The sequence below is a fragment of the Haplochromis burtoni genome, unplaced genomic scaffold, assembly GCF_018398535.1.
Source record: "Haplochromis burtoni strain Fernald_Lab_line unplaced genomic scaffold, NCSU_Asbu1 Contig_191, whole genome shotgun sequence".
Lineage (NCBI taxonomy): Eukaryota > Metazoa > Chordata > Actinopteri > Cichliformes > Cichlidae > Haplochromis > Haplochromis burtoni.
This window is the reverse complement of record NW_024582552.1, coordinates 352,586-366,058: the sequence shown is the minus strand read 5'-3', so window position 1 is coordinate 366,058 and position 13,473 is coordinate 352,586.

Here is a 13,473-nt window from a genome sequence, read left to right as displayed (position 1 = left end):
CACACACACACACACACACACACACACACGCACACACACAATTGTAGCATTAAGCTACCGATAGCGTGGCACGGAGTGATCAAACAGGCATGTACAAACCCTTCAGCATACTTATTGTCGGCCAGCATTTAAGAAAAGTTGAACTAATGCGTTTAGTTATCCAAACTCAGACAGGAAATTCGCCTTCGCAAAATCCATGAAGAAGAGGTGGCGAGGCTCTAAAGGCTAACTGCATTATTTGCTAATCATTATTGTCTCATTACAAACTGTCTCTTTTGAATTTTTTTGATCACCAGTCATAACATAATACTTACCAAGTTAGTTTTGGGGATCTTTGACCATAGACCATAGACCATGAGAAGTCCCTCCAACAGCACTGTATGTGAAATTGTTATTTTCCAGTGCATTACAGGAACATTTTGTTTTTAGATTAAACTGGTGACTTCTTAAAAATAAAATCTGGATTGAAAAGTCACAAACCCTCTCTTTCAGCATTTCTCAGTGTTAGAAGGCCTGCGTATGACAACTTTTAGAAGATGATAATGCAAAACTCACACCAAATTTGCTGAGGTAAGAAAGTAACCATGATTTTTTATATACTTAAAGTAATTATAAGTGTGTACTTTTGTCCATTTTTGCTTCCACAAATTTTGATGCGAGAATATTCCAGAGACACCAACTGATTTGCAAAATGCACAAATCTGATCAGATCTCTCGAAACAACATTGTGTAAGCTGAAATTAAACTATATGGACTCCACTTTTCGACGACTAGTTCAGGTGCTAGCCACCTTATATTTAGGGACTACTTTTTTTTGGTAATAAACTCCATCTGAGGTAGGTGGGGCAGAGATGGTTGCACAAAGTGTACACTGGAATTTCGGTGAAAAATCTCAACTGCACTTTTTTAAGAATAAGAAAAAATTGCTTTGATTAAAGGTAAACGTGTTTAATGCTTTGGATTTTTTCCTTATCAATCACAAGTAAAAATTGTTATCTGGAGTAAATTACTATTCAATAAGATTTGACCTGCATGGGAGGCTTACGAGCAAAAATAAAGGTATCAAAACAATCATTAGACTAAGCCAAAGATTGCCAGTACACACTGAAATAAGGTACGCTGGACAGAAGAGTCAAAGATAGAGCTTTAAAGGCACAGCTAACTGTTTATCTGCTGGTTGTAACCTTGTCCATCTCAAAATGTGAGAGTGTTTGAATAGCAATTCTTTAATCTATTCATGCGCTTTTACTTTTTAATACACTATATGGGTTTTTTTCTACAAACAGAAACAACTCTGAGATCAGTTGTGTTGGAGAGCAAGACAGGCAGGTTGAAAAGGTCACAAGTCGTTTTGCTTAGTTCGGTATTCGTGTGACAGAAACAGAGTGCTACATTAACTGCGGTGTAGGTGGGAGTGGGTGGACCTGAAAAGACCCGAGAGCAGAGTTTAGTGACAGGAACATAGAGGGAAGCAGATGAAGGAGACAAAAACCTAAGCAGAAGTGGGTGTTGTGACATCATCCTCCCCTCCGTTGTTTCCTTACGAGCAGCGTAAGCTGCTGTGGCCTGCTCTGTAACATCTAGACTGCATGTAATTATCAAGCCATCAAAGCCAAGCTGCTGTGCCAGTCATCTTATCAAGGGTTAAGGGGACACACTTGTCTACAGCAGTACTCTGCTCACATCTCTGGCCCGAGCGTATCTCAGCAGTCTTTGCTAATGACTTGTAGCCAACAAATTCCTAAGACTCTCAGGTGGCTTCCTCCAACCAAGCTCTGTGCGATGATGAAAAGCCTGAGATAAAATAAACTGACAGTTGCAACTCATTGCGAGGTGCAGGCAGCAACCGAGCAGCAGCTGAGACCCTGGGAGCCCAGCACTCCCTCTCTTTATTTCATCCTTTCCTTCATCACCCCCTCCATTCTCCTCTGCCCTCCTCCTGTGTGTCTCAGTGTGTATGTGTGTGTGTTTGGCTGTGTGTGCAGGCACGGCAGAGGGCAAGCGTGTACATTTGTTGCGGTATATTTAAATGCACTGTCTGTGGTATTGTGTGAGTGCACATGTGAGCATCAGAATGAGAAAATGCAAGGGCGGATGAGTGTGTTGTTAGGGGGGAGAGTCCAGGGTAACTACTGGGAGGGGAAACTAGATGCCCCTGCCACTGTTCCCTAATTAAAGCCCATTCCCGCCTTTTTGATTTCAGTCCATTAAGCAAAAAACTGCGGCCACCCCTCTCTCGCTTCCACACATGACGCACTCCAATCAATACACTCCCACTGGCTGCCTCACTGGGTGCCTCAAATGAATAGATTGGAGCGCAACATTATGTCTAATTGAATTTCGCAGAGAACGCCATGCAGAGCGCTGTTGCAATATTGCATATTTCTTTAAAGTTAAAAGAAAAGATTTCTTTTATTTTACATTTCAAAAATATGCTTTCTTCGTGACAAGACTGAAAAAAAAATATGATCATAAAAGTACACAGAAGTTGTTGTTGATATGTTGTTAGGCTCTAAAATCATTACTTACATGTATCTTAATACATGATTAGCTATAATGTTTTGGATAGTATTATTTGGTTCTGTATACCACTGAGAGACAAAGCTAAAAAAACAAAAAACTAGCTATCCACTGAGGTCAGCACCACAAAGGTTCACATTAGCACATCAGGCCCCGGGAGAGAGTCTCCTCCTGGCTGGTGGCTGTGGGGGGTTCAGTCAGGGATGGGGGGGAGGCTGGCAGATGGTTCAGTGGTATGTCTGATGGATGGACTGACAGACCGATGGATGGATAGATGGATGGCCCTGACTCTTCTGTTGTGTGTATTGTCTCTGTTTCTACACATGTGACATTTATATGGACTGGCATTTCTACTCTGGAATCTTTTTATCCAGTTGCACTACAGTTCAGTAACAATGTGGTAATAATGGGTTAATAAAGCAGAAACATGAAGGTAATAATATGGAAACAGCAAGTTATTACCATCTAAATACCAAAGCAATATCATTGTTCTTCTCTGAACAATGATTTCAGTTGAGGAATATTACACAGAAATATATGTTAGTGTCACCTTAATACAAGGTCAGAAACTGGTCATTACACATAAACCACTTCACATGCTTTCAGGCAATGATCACATAGTTAGTAGGTTAGCGACCAGTGACCAGTGACCATCAACACACAGCTGTACCTTTTTTTTTTTTAACAAGTTTTTTACAGGTTATAATAATTAATACAAATATTTCCTCATAATTTTGTCATAATGTTTCCACATTAATAACCTCAGTTCCTGGCCAACTATTACCCAGTTACATACATTTCAGTGTAACATTACTCAGCTATAATTGTTGTTGATAAAAGAGATTACTTGGCTGACGTAATAACTGCAGTAATAACTTAAAATTTCAATATTATTATCTTGCTTGTTTCCTCCATATTACCATGTAATTATAAAACTCTAACAGAAAGTGCTACCTTTTATCTTTGGTTCAAACATGAAGGGAAATTTTTAAGCGTACAATCCATAACGGCTTTAAGTTGGACTTATGTAAAGGCTCCATATAAAAACAACCAAATATTAGATTTGGATTTCCATATTTAAAGTCAAAATTGGCGGTATGTATGAAAAAAAATTATAATTCTATAGGAACACTTACCAGCTTTTCAATTGTGATGTTCAAGTCATGGTTGAATTCTGTGTTCGTAGTTATTGTTTCAATTTATTGGTACTTTGTTGACTTTCTAAAATGTAATTTTTGTAAAAAACAAAACAAAAAAAAACATTACAATCATAATTATAATTACAATATTACAATACAACTTTGAAATCCCTTCCTGGTTCCACTATGATCGGTCTTCTGTTCAGATTTTGGTGATCCAGTCATTACAAAATGTAGATGCTGTTTGAACACAATGTCAGAGACATGATGCATTACAGATTCTTTTCTAACAAAAAAACTGACATAAAATTTTATGTGAAGTGCAGGAAAATAAAACCAACCAACCAAACAAACAAACAAACAAAAAGCTCATATTTGAAAAAATAGTTAAATCCATTTTAAGACACGTATCAATTTGGGCTGTGTAATATTTATCTTTGCAATATTTGGCAACATATATTGAAGTTTCATAATGAGGATTAGATACAACTCAACCAAAGCTTACAGCCTCAACCTCAATTTCCTGGATGTCACAGTTTCTTCTTTCCTAATTGATTTGTTCGCCTGTGCCACTGAGTTTCTGTTTGAACATCTCATTGTGTGCCTTGAGTGGCCGCTGCAGCAGTTCCCATGCCAATTAGCACAGTGGCTCAAAGCAGGTGCCAAGGCAAATATTTAGCTAATTATCAATATTTAATAGCATTTCTGCACTGGCTCCTTTCCTAAGGTCCAGCAGATGCTATTAAATCTCACCCCATAGATACACAGTTATGACACGTAATAACTACTTGAATATAAAAGAGATTAATAATTTAAAGAGAGCCAACAAATTAGGACCATCATTAAAAAACTGGGCTTAAAACCATTTTGCATAAAACCAGCCCAGTTCAAGGTAATGCCAAGGCTTTCCTGATAAAGAATTACAGCATTAATTCAGCAAAGTGAACTTATTGCTCCTACTCCCTCTCCGAGATCCCTGGAGCATTCAGAGTAGAGGAGTGAAATGATAGCATTCATGGGCACAGTGGCGCCTATTTCCATTTCCCCCATCAAACCTAGTCCGAGTTTTGAGTGTGTGTGTTGTGGCAGAAGAGAAAGACTGATCCCTTTATTATTATGGCGCTATTGCTAAAGTCCCTGTGAATAGCATGCTTTTATACTGAAGTTTCCCTCCTCTAGAGGGGTTGAAGGGGCCCATTTTTACAAGAAGTGTTTACATAAACAGAAACTTGGACACGTGCTGTGAACTCTCTGGGTCATCGCTGGGGAGAAATCACACCTTTGATGTGGATATATTGACTGGTATTTTAATTGACTCCCCAAGTGGTGTCAACAGAATATCATCAACCATTGTTTGGGGGGTTTTTACACCAAATGTCTATCACAGCTTACGAATGATCCTTTGTGGTAAGTGTGCAATCATACTTTACATTATATTTAGTCACAATAAAAACAGATAGACAGTTACAAAACCCATTACTGATTTTTTGTAATCTTTGGACTCTAAAGCTGCATTAAAAATAGACACAATTCTGCAAAGAAAACCACCGCATGTGCTCAGGGACACTTTGTCAGTAAACACAGTTTATCACCACATTCATAAGAGTATTTAAAAAAAACTCCAAACAATGCTGTTGTCTGTGAAGGTTCAACAATGCTGTTGAAAGAAAAAACTTACCTTTTAGATTGATTAAGGAAATGGGCTTAAAAACAGGGCTATCTGGCTTGTTTCAGTTCAAAAGAAAGAAGATATACCTGTATGGGTCTAAACATAACACTGATTAGTGCGAATGTGTTGTGGTGGTTAGCACTGTTGCCCCAGAAAGGTTAGGATGGTCCAAGATTCAACTCCAGTGGTCGTCTAGGGCCGTTTGGTGTAGAGTTTGTATGTTCTCTTGCCTGTGTAGGTTCATTCCAGGTACGCCGACTTCCTCCCACAGTCTAAAGACATGCAGTCAGTGGGGTTAGGTTAATTGGTGATTTTAGGTTGCTCACAGGCGTGAACGTGAGTGGTTGTCTGTCTCTCTGTCCAGGGTGTACCATACTTCTCGTCCTATGGTATTTGAGATGGAGCGCCTTCATTATTTCTACAATGCCTAACCACATTAAGCGTACATTACAACAGCATGACTCCAATATTCCCGACCTGACGTGAAAAATATAACAATTGAATTTTAGGAAACCTGTTCTTAACATCAATTTATAAAATTAGAATTTAAAAAAATGCATACAATTTATTAGCGTCTGCAATAAAAATATTGTTTTGACTAGTTTTTTTTGATGATTTTCAAGTCTTTGCTTTCTGTTTTTATTGACATTTCCTTTGGAAAGAGGGTTGTACATTAAAGTGTGTATTTAGAATTCCTGTTCAATTCCCTCTGAGCAAACAGTTTGTGCAGACAGAGCTGCACCAACTTGCAAGGCAAATTCTTTTAATGGAGCATGTTGCTGGAGGCACCATTGCTTGCTTGTGTGATATTACCATTTACCTGCTGTTTCGAATTTTATTTGAATTGGGATGAAAAGGTTAGGAGAAGATATGTAAAAGGCAGGCACATTTTACCTCCAGTTTTTTTGTTTTTTTTTTGTTCCCTGCTGCCGCATTCATGCCGATCACTTGACACTGCGTTTTATACTTCTGTATTTGTGTGTGCCTTTTGGGATTCAACCTGTCTAGAATATTTCCCAGAAGACATCCATGCAGAGGGCAGAAAACATCAATCGGCCATCTGATGCCTTACACACTGGATCTGTGTTCATACGATGAGGTATTGTCAAATGTTTTTCATCTGACATGAAATTATGCATTTGGTAGAAACCAGTAGCTCATTTAGGTCAAATCTTACGACTTTGTAAGTGTTTAAAGAAGCAGTTATCAAGAAAAAGCAAATTAACCCTTCTATCAGTTATTTAAGTTCATGACAGATAACAAATTACTTCATATTTACTGTGTAGCATCTATCATTGCTTTTGCATTTACAGCAGTTTCACATCAGTACTCTTCAATCTATCACTTTATTCCTAAGTGAAATAACTATCTAATGGATATCGATCAAATACTCTGTATGTTTGACGTTTGCTTTCTTCCAGCTCTTTATCTTCCACTACTAGAAGGTCAAAGGTTTAACTTACCCACTGAAATGTTTCAACACTTGCCCAATGACATTAAAAATAGATTTTTTTGTGTTTAAACATGCCAAAAGCAGGACAGCGAGCCACCAAAGATGTCAGTAGATATGTCAGTTCTGTTTATTAGCATGAAGGATTAAAGAAATTGAGAAGATCACACTTTGATTTGTTGCACTGACATTTTTCCCTCTGGAACCATTGGAGAGGTCTTCATGGAAGAATGTGACAAACTTTTCAATAAATAAATAAATCTTCAAAAGGTTACCTTCAAGAAAATGACAAAGTTCATTACAAATGATCACAGATTAGAAAACACCACGTGAGGAGAATATGCTGACATTGAAAAAAAAAAAGCATGTTATTGATATTTTATTGTGAGTAAATGCAAGAACACTCCTTTTTGTTGTTGTTGAACATAAAAAAATTTGAAATCTTCTTGCTCCATAGTTCATTGAAACATCCTTTAGAACTCTTGCTGAGAAATCATTGTCCATTCTTTGTTTAATGGCACTGCCTGTCAGCCGTAGGAGAAACCGTCTTCCCTTAGAAATCCCTGAAAAACTAAATTCTCTCAGTCATCTCTATGTACTCTAAATTTGATATACTTGTTCATGAAGCAACTTTTATTGCTTCAATTTAACTTTATTTAAATAAATGTTTGTATTAAGTACAAACAAAAGTAAATACAAAAGGAAGAACTATGGGGAGAATTGTAAATGCTTACAAAGCACCTAGTATTTTTTAAACACAGACAATAAATTGGGCATATTGATATTCTCCCTTCAGGATGCCCAAATGTCCAGTCCAAACTCCCTTGAATTTGTGGTCCTTGAAGACTAAATATACTTGAAACATAAGGACATCAAAAAAGACCTTCCCAAGGACAGACATCTACAGGTATAAAGGTATAAAAAAGGCTGTTTTGAATTTAAGTATTAAAATGAACTGTGTGTGAGACCTTAATGAGACAGAAAAAAAATTATACAAGGTCATCGTTGGTATGAACAGAAATTTCATCCCTTTGGGGCAGAAAAGACAGAACTTTTTGTTTTAGCAAACTGCCCATCAAATAAGCATAATTACCATCAGAATTCATACAGTGTTCTGAGACTCCTGAAGGCAAGCCGCCCCACTCAAATTAGCAGCTCTGATAAATCACCATTAATTAGCTAATAAAAGCCAGCAGGTGGTTCGGAGCCCAAAGACATTCCCTGGTTGTCTGAATTATGTATATTACAGCAGTGCACTGATAAAGTAAATGAGTAGTGGGAACAACAGATAGGCGTTCTGGAGGGCCCTCATGTAGGGATAATGCTCCACTCAAATCTCCTGCAATCCCACCCAAAGGAATACAAGTGGCTCTGACCCCCACTCAAATCGCATAACACACAGGGCTCTTGTGTGAGGCGTATTTGTACATGGATTATGTAGGCAGAATACAAAGTTTGATTTGCCCACCCTGAATGAAGAGCTTGTAAAGATGTTATAATGTCATTACAGAAACATAAGGCAGAAAGGAGAAACGTGCATTGATTAAGGCATGATGACCTCTCTGCATTGAGCTGGTAAGGGCAGAGTGAATTTTTGATGATCAGCATCATTATACATAAAAAAACAACCACTTAAGGTCCAAAATAAAGGGTTTTTAAAGCAAGTTATCCTAAAATTACAAGTACAAAAATAAACTAACAGTCAATAATGTAGCAGGTATTGTAATTTATTTAACGTTGCTAACAACCGTGTAACAAAATATTACATACATTATTACATCTTGCCAAAGGTGTATTTTCTTAAAGTTTATCCAAACATCATTTTAAGAAGCAACATCTTATTGTCATTCCTGGGCTAAAATGTGTCTTCTGTTGCACCGGTGACTGCAGTCAGTAGTGATGTCACTGCATCCTGGACTACGCTGTACATTACTGCAGTAAGGTGAGAAGGTAAACCAATGGAGGTTTGCAAAAAACTCTTTAAAGACTAATAATATAAAATAAATGTTGAAATATATCCTTTTCTTCCTCTTTGTTTATAGCAACGGTATCACCAACCATAACATGTGTATCACATTGTCGAGATATTCGCACCTGTGTGTGATAAAGGCAACGCTTGTGTAAACACTTTTCAATGTGGGGTAATAATGATTCAAAACTCCACGGGGCTCCATGGCAAGTTTGACATCAGTCATTTGTTCTGAACAAAATATATGAATGTGTATGTAAATATCCTTTAAATTAAATGTGCTCTAAAAAATTATCAAGAAAATAATACATTTGTACAACATTATTGTGGACTTTTAAAACAAAATGAGTCACACCACCTACCTTTGGAGCATACGTAGCACAAGCATCCACTTCACATAATCCCTGTGATGTATCATTAGTGTGAATAGGTGTTAATGGAGGCTAAATCAACATGAAATAGCCTGATATCTGTTTAGCTGCAGGAACTTAGCTAATCACTTCTGTGTTTTATGTTAATTGTATAGATTACCAGATGTGATTCATTTCATGTCGATGAACTGTTTTAGTTTTTTGCACATTATAACCCATCTTCACTATTTTGAATGCCGTCGCAACCAAGTTTCCCTGTCAGTAAACACACTCAGAAATCTAGTTTGCTTCGTTCCTCCTTGGGTAAATGAGCTCTTTTCTCTGGGTTAGATGTCCTGAGGCAGCCACTTGGCAGAGGGTGAAAGAAATGGCAAAAAGGCATCAACACAAGTGGGACATGGGAGCAGATGGGACACTGATTGCAGTGTTGTTTACAGCTGTTGAGGTCCTTGCACATTGCTATATAGAGGTCAGAAACTATGTCTGTCTACCACATGATACAGCAATGCCACGGATGTGTGCAGGCATCTCCAAAGCAAATATCCCTGTCAGTAAAACACACTTATAAGGAAAACTAGCATGGTAACTTGTATATTTTTCCCCCCCAGAAATGTGCTTGTTTTGGGCGGCTGTTTTGGTCAGACAGTACAAGATTTATTATTTTTTCAAAGTGCTCCTCTGAAAAACATGGAGTCTGCACCTGCTTACACTTTTGATGCTCCCAGAAAGTGTGAAAGAAATAAAAAGGACAACAGAGAGTGAGAAAGTGAGAGCAACTGGAAGGAAAGCCATCCAACACAAAGGTCTTTGACGATCGTTAACATTTCTTTATGTTCGCATTGAATCACTTTATATGGTTTTACCAGGGACGTTGTCTATTCAGAAATGCTCCATCAGGGTTCTGACTATAGTCTGTATCTCAAGCCATAATAGCCCAGAGCGGCATGTGAAATATATCCAAAGTAATCAACCTTTTGCAAAGGCACCTCAGAAGCACACATTTCAACAGCACAGTGTAATCTAATATATTGGGTGGCATCAACTTTCTTTGCACAGACATTAGTTTCATAGAGAATGGAGTATTTGCATGGCAAGATGATGTAAGTTTTAAGCAATAAAAATGCTATATACCTCTCATTTCCATTACCCTAATCGACATACTGTTGGAAAAATGTGAGCTTCATGGTCAAAAAGAAGCTTTTCTGATTTATGTTGTCATTTTTGGCATTATGTACTTTGTGTTAATTTCAGTAATGTTAAAGAAATATGTAATTCTCTGAGGGGAGACTGTGCCGTCTATTTCTAATAACGCATAACTAAAATGTATGTGCGGCTTGATCGAAAGCCTGTCACAAATTTCTTTCACAAATTTTTGTAATTGTAAATATTTTTTTCCTGTAAATCGTGAAATAAGACTGATTTAAAAACAATTTAAAAATGATTAACAACACAGCACAAATAATATATATCCCCATGCTGAACCGCACGTATGAGCAGTACTCATCTTTGCACAGTGTGCAGACTGTAGTGTAGTGATTTGTGGCTCCTACAAAATAAAGAACATAAAAGCGGGGAACAGACATAAAGCACTATGTGTGAGAAGAATAGAAAACTTAAAAGGTTTCATTAACTGAGGGAAAGAGTGTGTGCGATTTTTGTCCACTACACCCTTTGTTTCTTCATTGGAAATCTTTCAATAGAGTTCACGCCAACCACAATGATTGTGATGGCTGTGAGACATGAAGCGCTTGTTTTTGGTGTAAAATTATCTTCTTTTTTTTTTTTATCTTGGAAAAAGGAATGACAGGAACAGCATGAGAGACTTTCACCTAGGAAATTATGGGTTAATGTCCCCTGTATTTTCTTTATTTTCAGTTCTGTGTGGTATCATCACTTTTTTTTTACATTACTTTTACATTTACTTTCATTTTTTAAATTTAATTTTGTTTTCAGTTGCTTTTAACTTTTGTTTTTCCTGGCTCATTGATCTAAGGGCAATAATAAGGGCCCAGACGAAGGAAATTTCACAAATTTTTGTAATGTTTGGAATTAAGAAAAAATTTATTCAGGCTTCCATTTTTCATTTTGCTAGGTTGCTAGAGTGATCTCTTCCCCACCGTGTTGCCTAAAATGTAAACATCTAAAAGTTTTACTGCCTTGAAAGTGTTACACTGTGTGGACCGACATAGTTGGTGCTGTTCTACAGAAATGAGCCCAGTTTAACATTTTGCTGGTAGACTGGGCTATAAATGCATTCCAGTAGTTAATGTATTTTTTAAAAATGAAAACATTTTTATTATTCTCAACCCCTCCCTCTCCATCTAATCTCAACTGTCTCTTGTTTAGTCTTGGTTCTTCCTCCATTAAAAAAAACAACAAACCTTTTCTTAATATATGTGTTTTTAATCAAACAACAAAAAAAAGGAAACAGTGTTTTTGTATTGTTGGACATAAGCTTTGAAACCACTGAGGTCCATAATCTCTGGGATTGTCAGTGGAGAAAGGCAGTCAGCACTGTTTCCATGGGGGTGTAATAATCATACGGCTTAATAATGGCATATTGCTTTGATTATGGTACGCTGGCCAATGTGGGTGTGTTATGTAATGCCTACAAATTCAGTCCAAACATACAGTATTTCCATGTTTGGGGTTTGAGGTTTGTGTGCATGTGTGTGTGTGTATTCTTATTGGTGCTTTGAGATGCATAGCCATTGAGGCCATAATTTAGTCCATTATGTCCTCTGGTTTGCAATCGTAGCCCGAGGCCTCTGGCACTGAACGTTGTGTCATTTGCTACCAACTGGGTTTTTGATGAGAGTGTGTGACCTAGACGCCTCATCCCTCACCACTGTCTCATTCCTTTTATTTACATCTGTCTTTAGCATTCTAATTACTCTCTTTATTGCTTTAGCCTGGAGGAATCTGTTATACTGGAGAAAAAAAGGACTAAGGACACTGGAGTTTTAACCAATAATAAAGCAGCATAACTCCCATTACCCATAGGCAAAGATTGGGCCTGTGAGGCTCTTATTTTATGGGCTTTGGGCAAGATACCCACAGACAGTATTCTCATTCCAGGATGTATATTGGAAGGATCTATTTGCTTTTCTGATTTGTGAATATCAAAGCAATTTTAATTTCGGAATCATGCATGGTGAAAAGGAAACGTTTTTTTTCCCGAAAAAAAAAAAGGTTAAAAAATTTTTTTTTTATGGTGATGCCATCAGACTGAAAAAAGATCATACATTTGACTTGTGCATTTATAGATTTGCCAAAATTTAAATGAAGGGATGATCATTTGAAACATATCAGGCTGTGGAACAGGGTGCGGTTTGTATTTTTGCTTCCACCCAGGAAGAGTACCACGCAGAGTACACACGCTGCACACTGTCTAATCTTTATTTTTAGACAATAGGAATTTAAAAAACAAAAACTTTTAAATGTTCCGTCCCTTCCCACCAAATTTTATGAAATAGCATCGAGTGCAGGCACAGCAGTCTTTAATGAGCTCTCAACTTTAAAGACTTGAAGGATATTAACAAGCTGCTTGACAAATGGTGCTTAGAAGCACATTAAAGACGCAGCTAATGGTGCGCATAATGACGGCTAATTTTCGATCAGATATAAATTAGAGCCCCCAACAGTTATTTGCCTTAAGGACTTTATGTAAATGATTCTGTTCTGTATAAACTGAAAACTGAGAGTGAGTGAGTGAGTGAATGAGTGAGGGAGAGAGAGAGAGAGAGAGGGAGAAAGGGAGACAGAGAGACTAACACTCCTTGTGGGTATGATTAATAGATCTGCAACAGAGCACGGCTGTCAAAGCCCAATGAACACACATCCACTAGACAGCTCTACCACCTTCTCATTAAGGTCCAGTCTCTAAGCGGTCTACAACTTACTCATTCAGAACACCAAAACAGCCTCTGAGAACAAGGAAGTGTAAAACTCAGTGGTCGCAAGGAAGGAAGACCAAGCAAAAGGGAACGCTAGGAGGAGGCCTGCCGGTCCATAAACATGTATACACATCCAGTGTTGTTAAATATTTGATAGCTGAAGGCACTTTATGGCATCAATTTATATGTTAGGTCATAATACATAACAGTATGATGACTTGATGTGCCTGAAATTAAATGATGAACCCATTTGGTTAATAGCTCTTATATTCATGCACAATATGGCGAATCTGCAGATTGAAATCTAGCAGTCTGAGGTCAACGGTCTTAGTATATGGTTTTGTATTGTTACTGCATGAGCAGGGGTTGTACACAATTTATGTAAACTGGACCTGGTACAATGAATTTAATTATTTTACTATCTTTTCTATTTGCATTGAAAATGTAATAAGAACAATG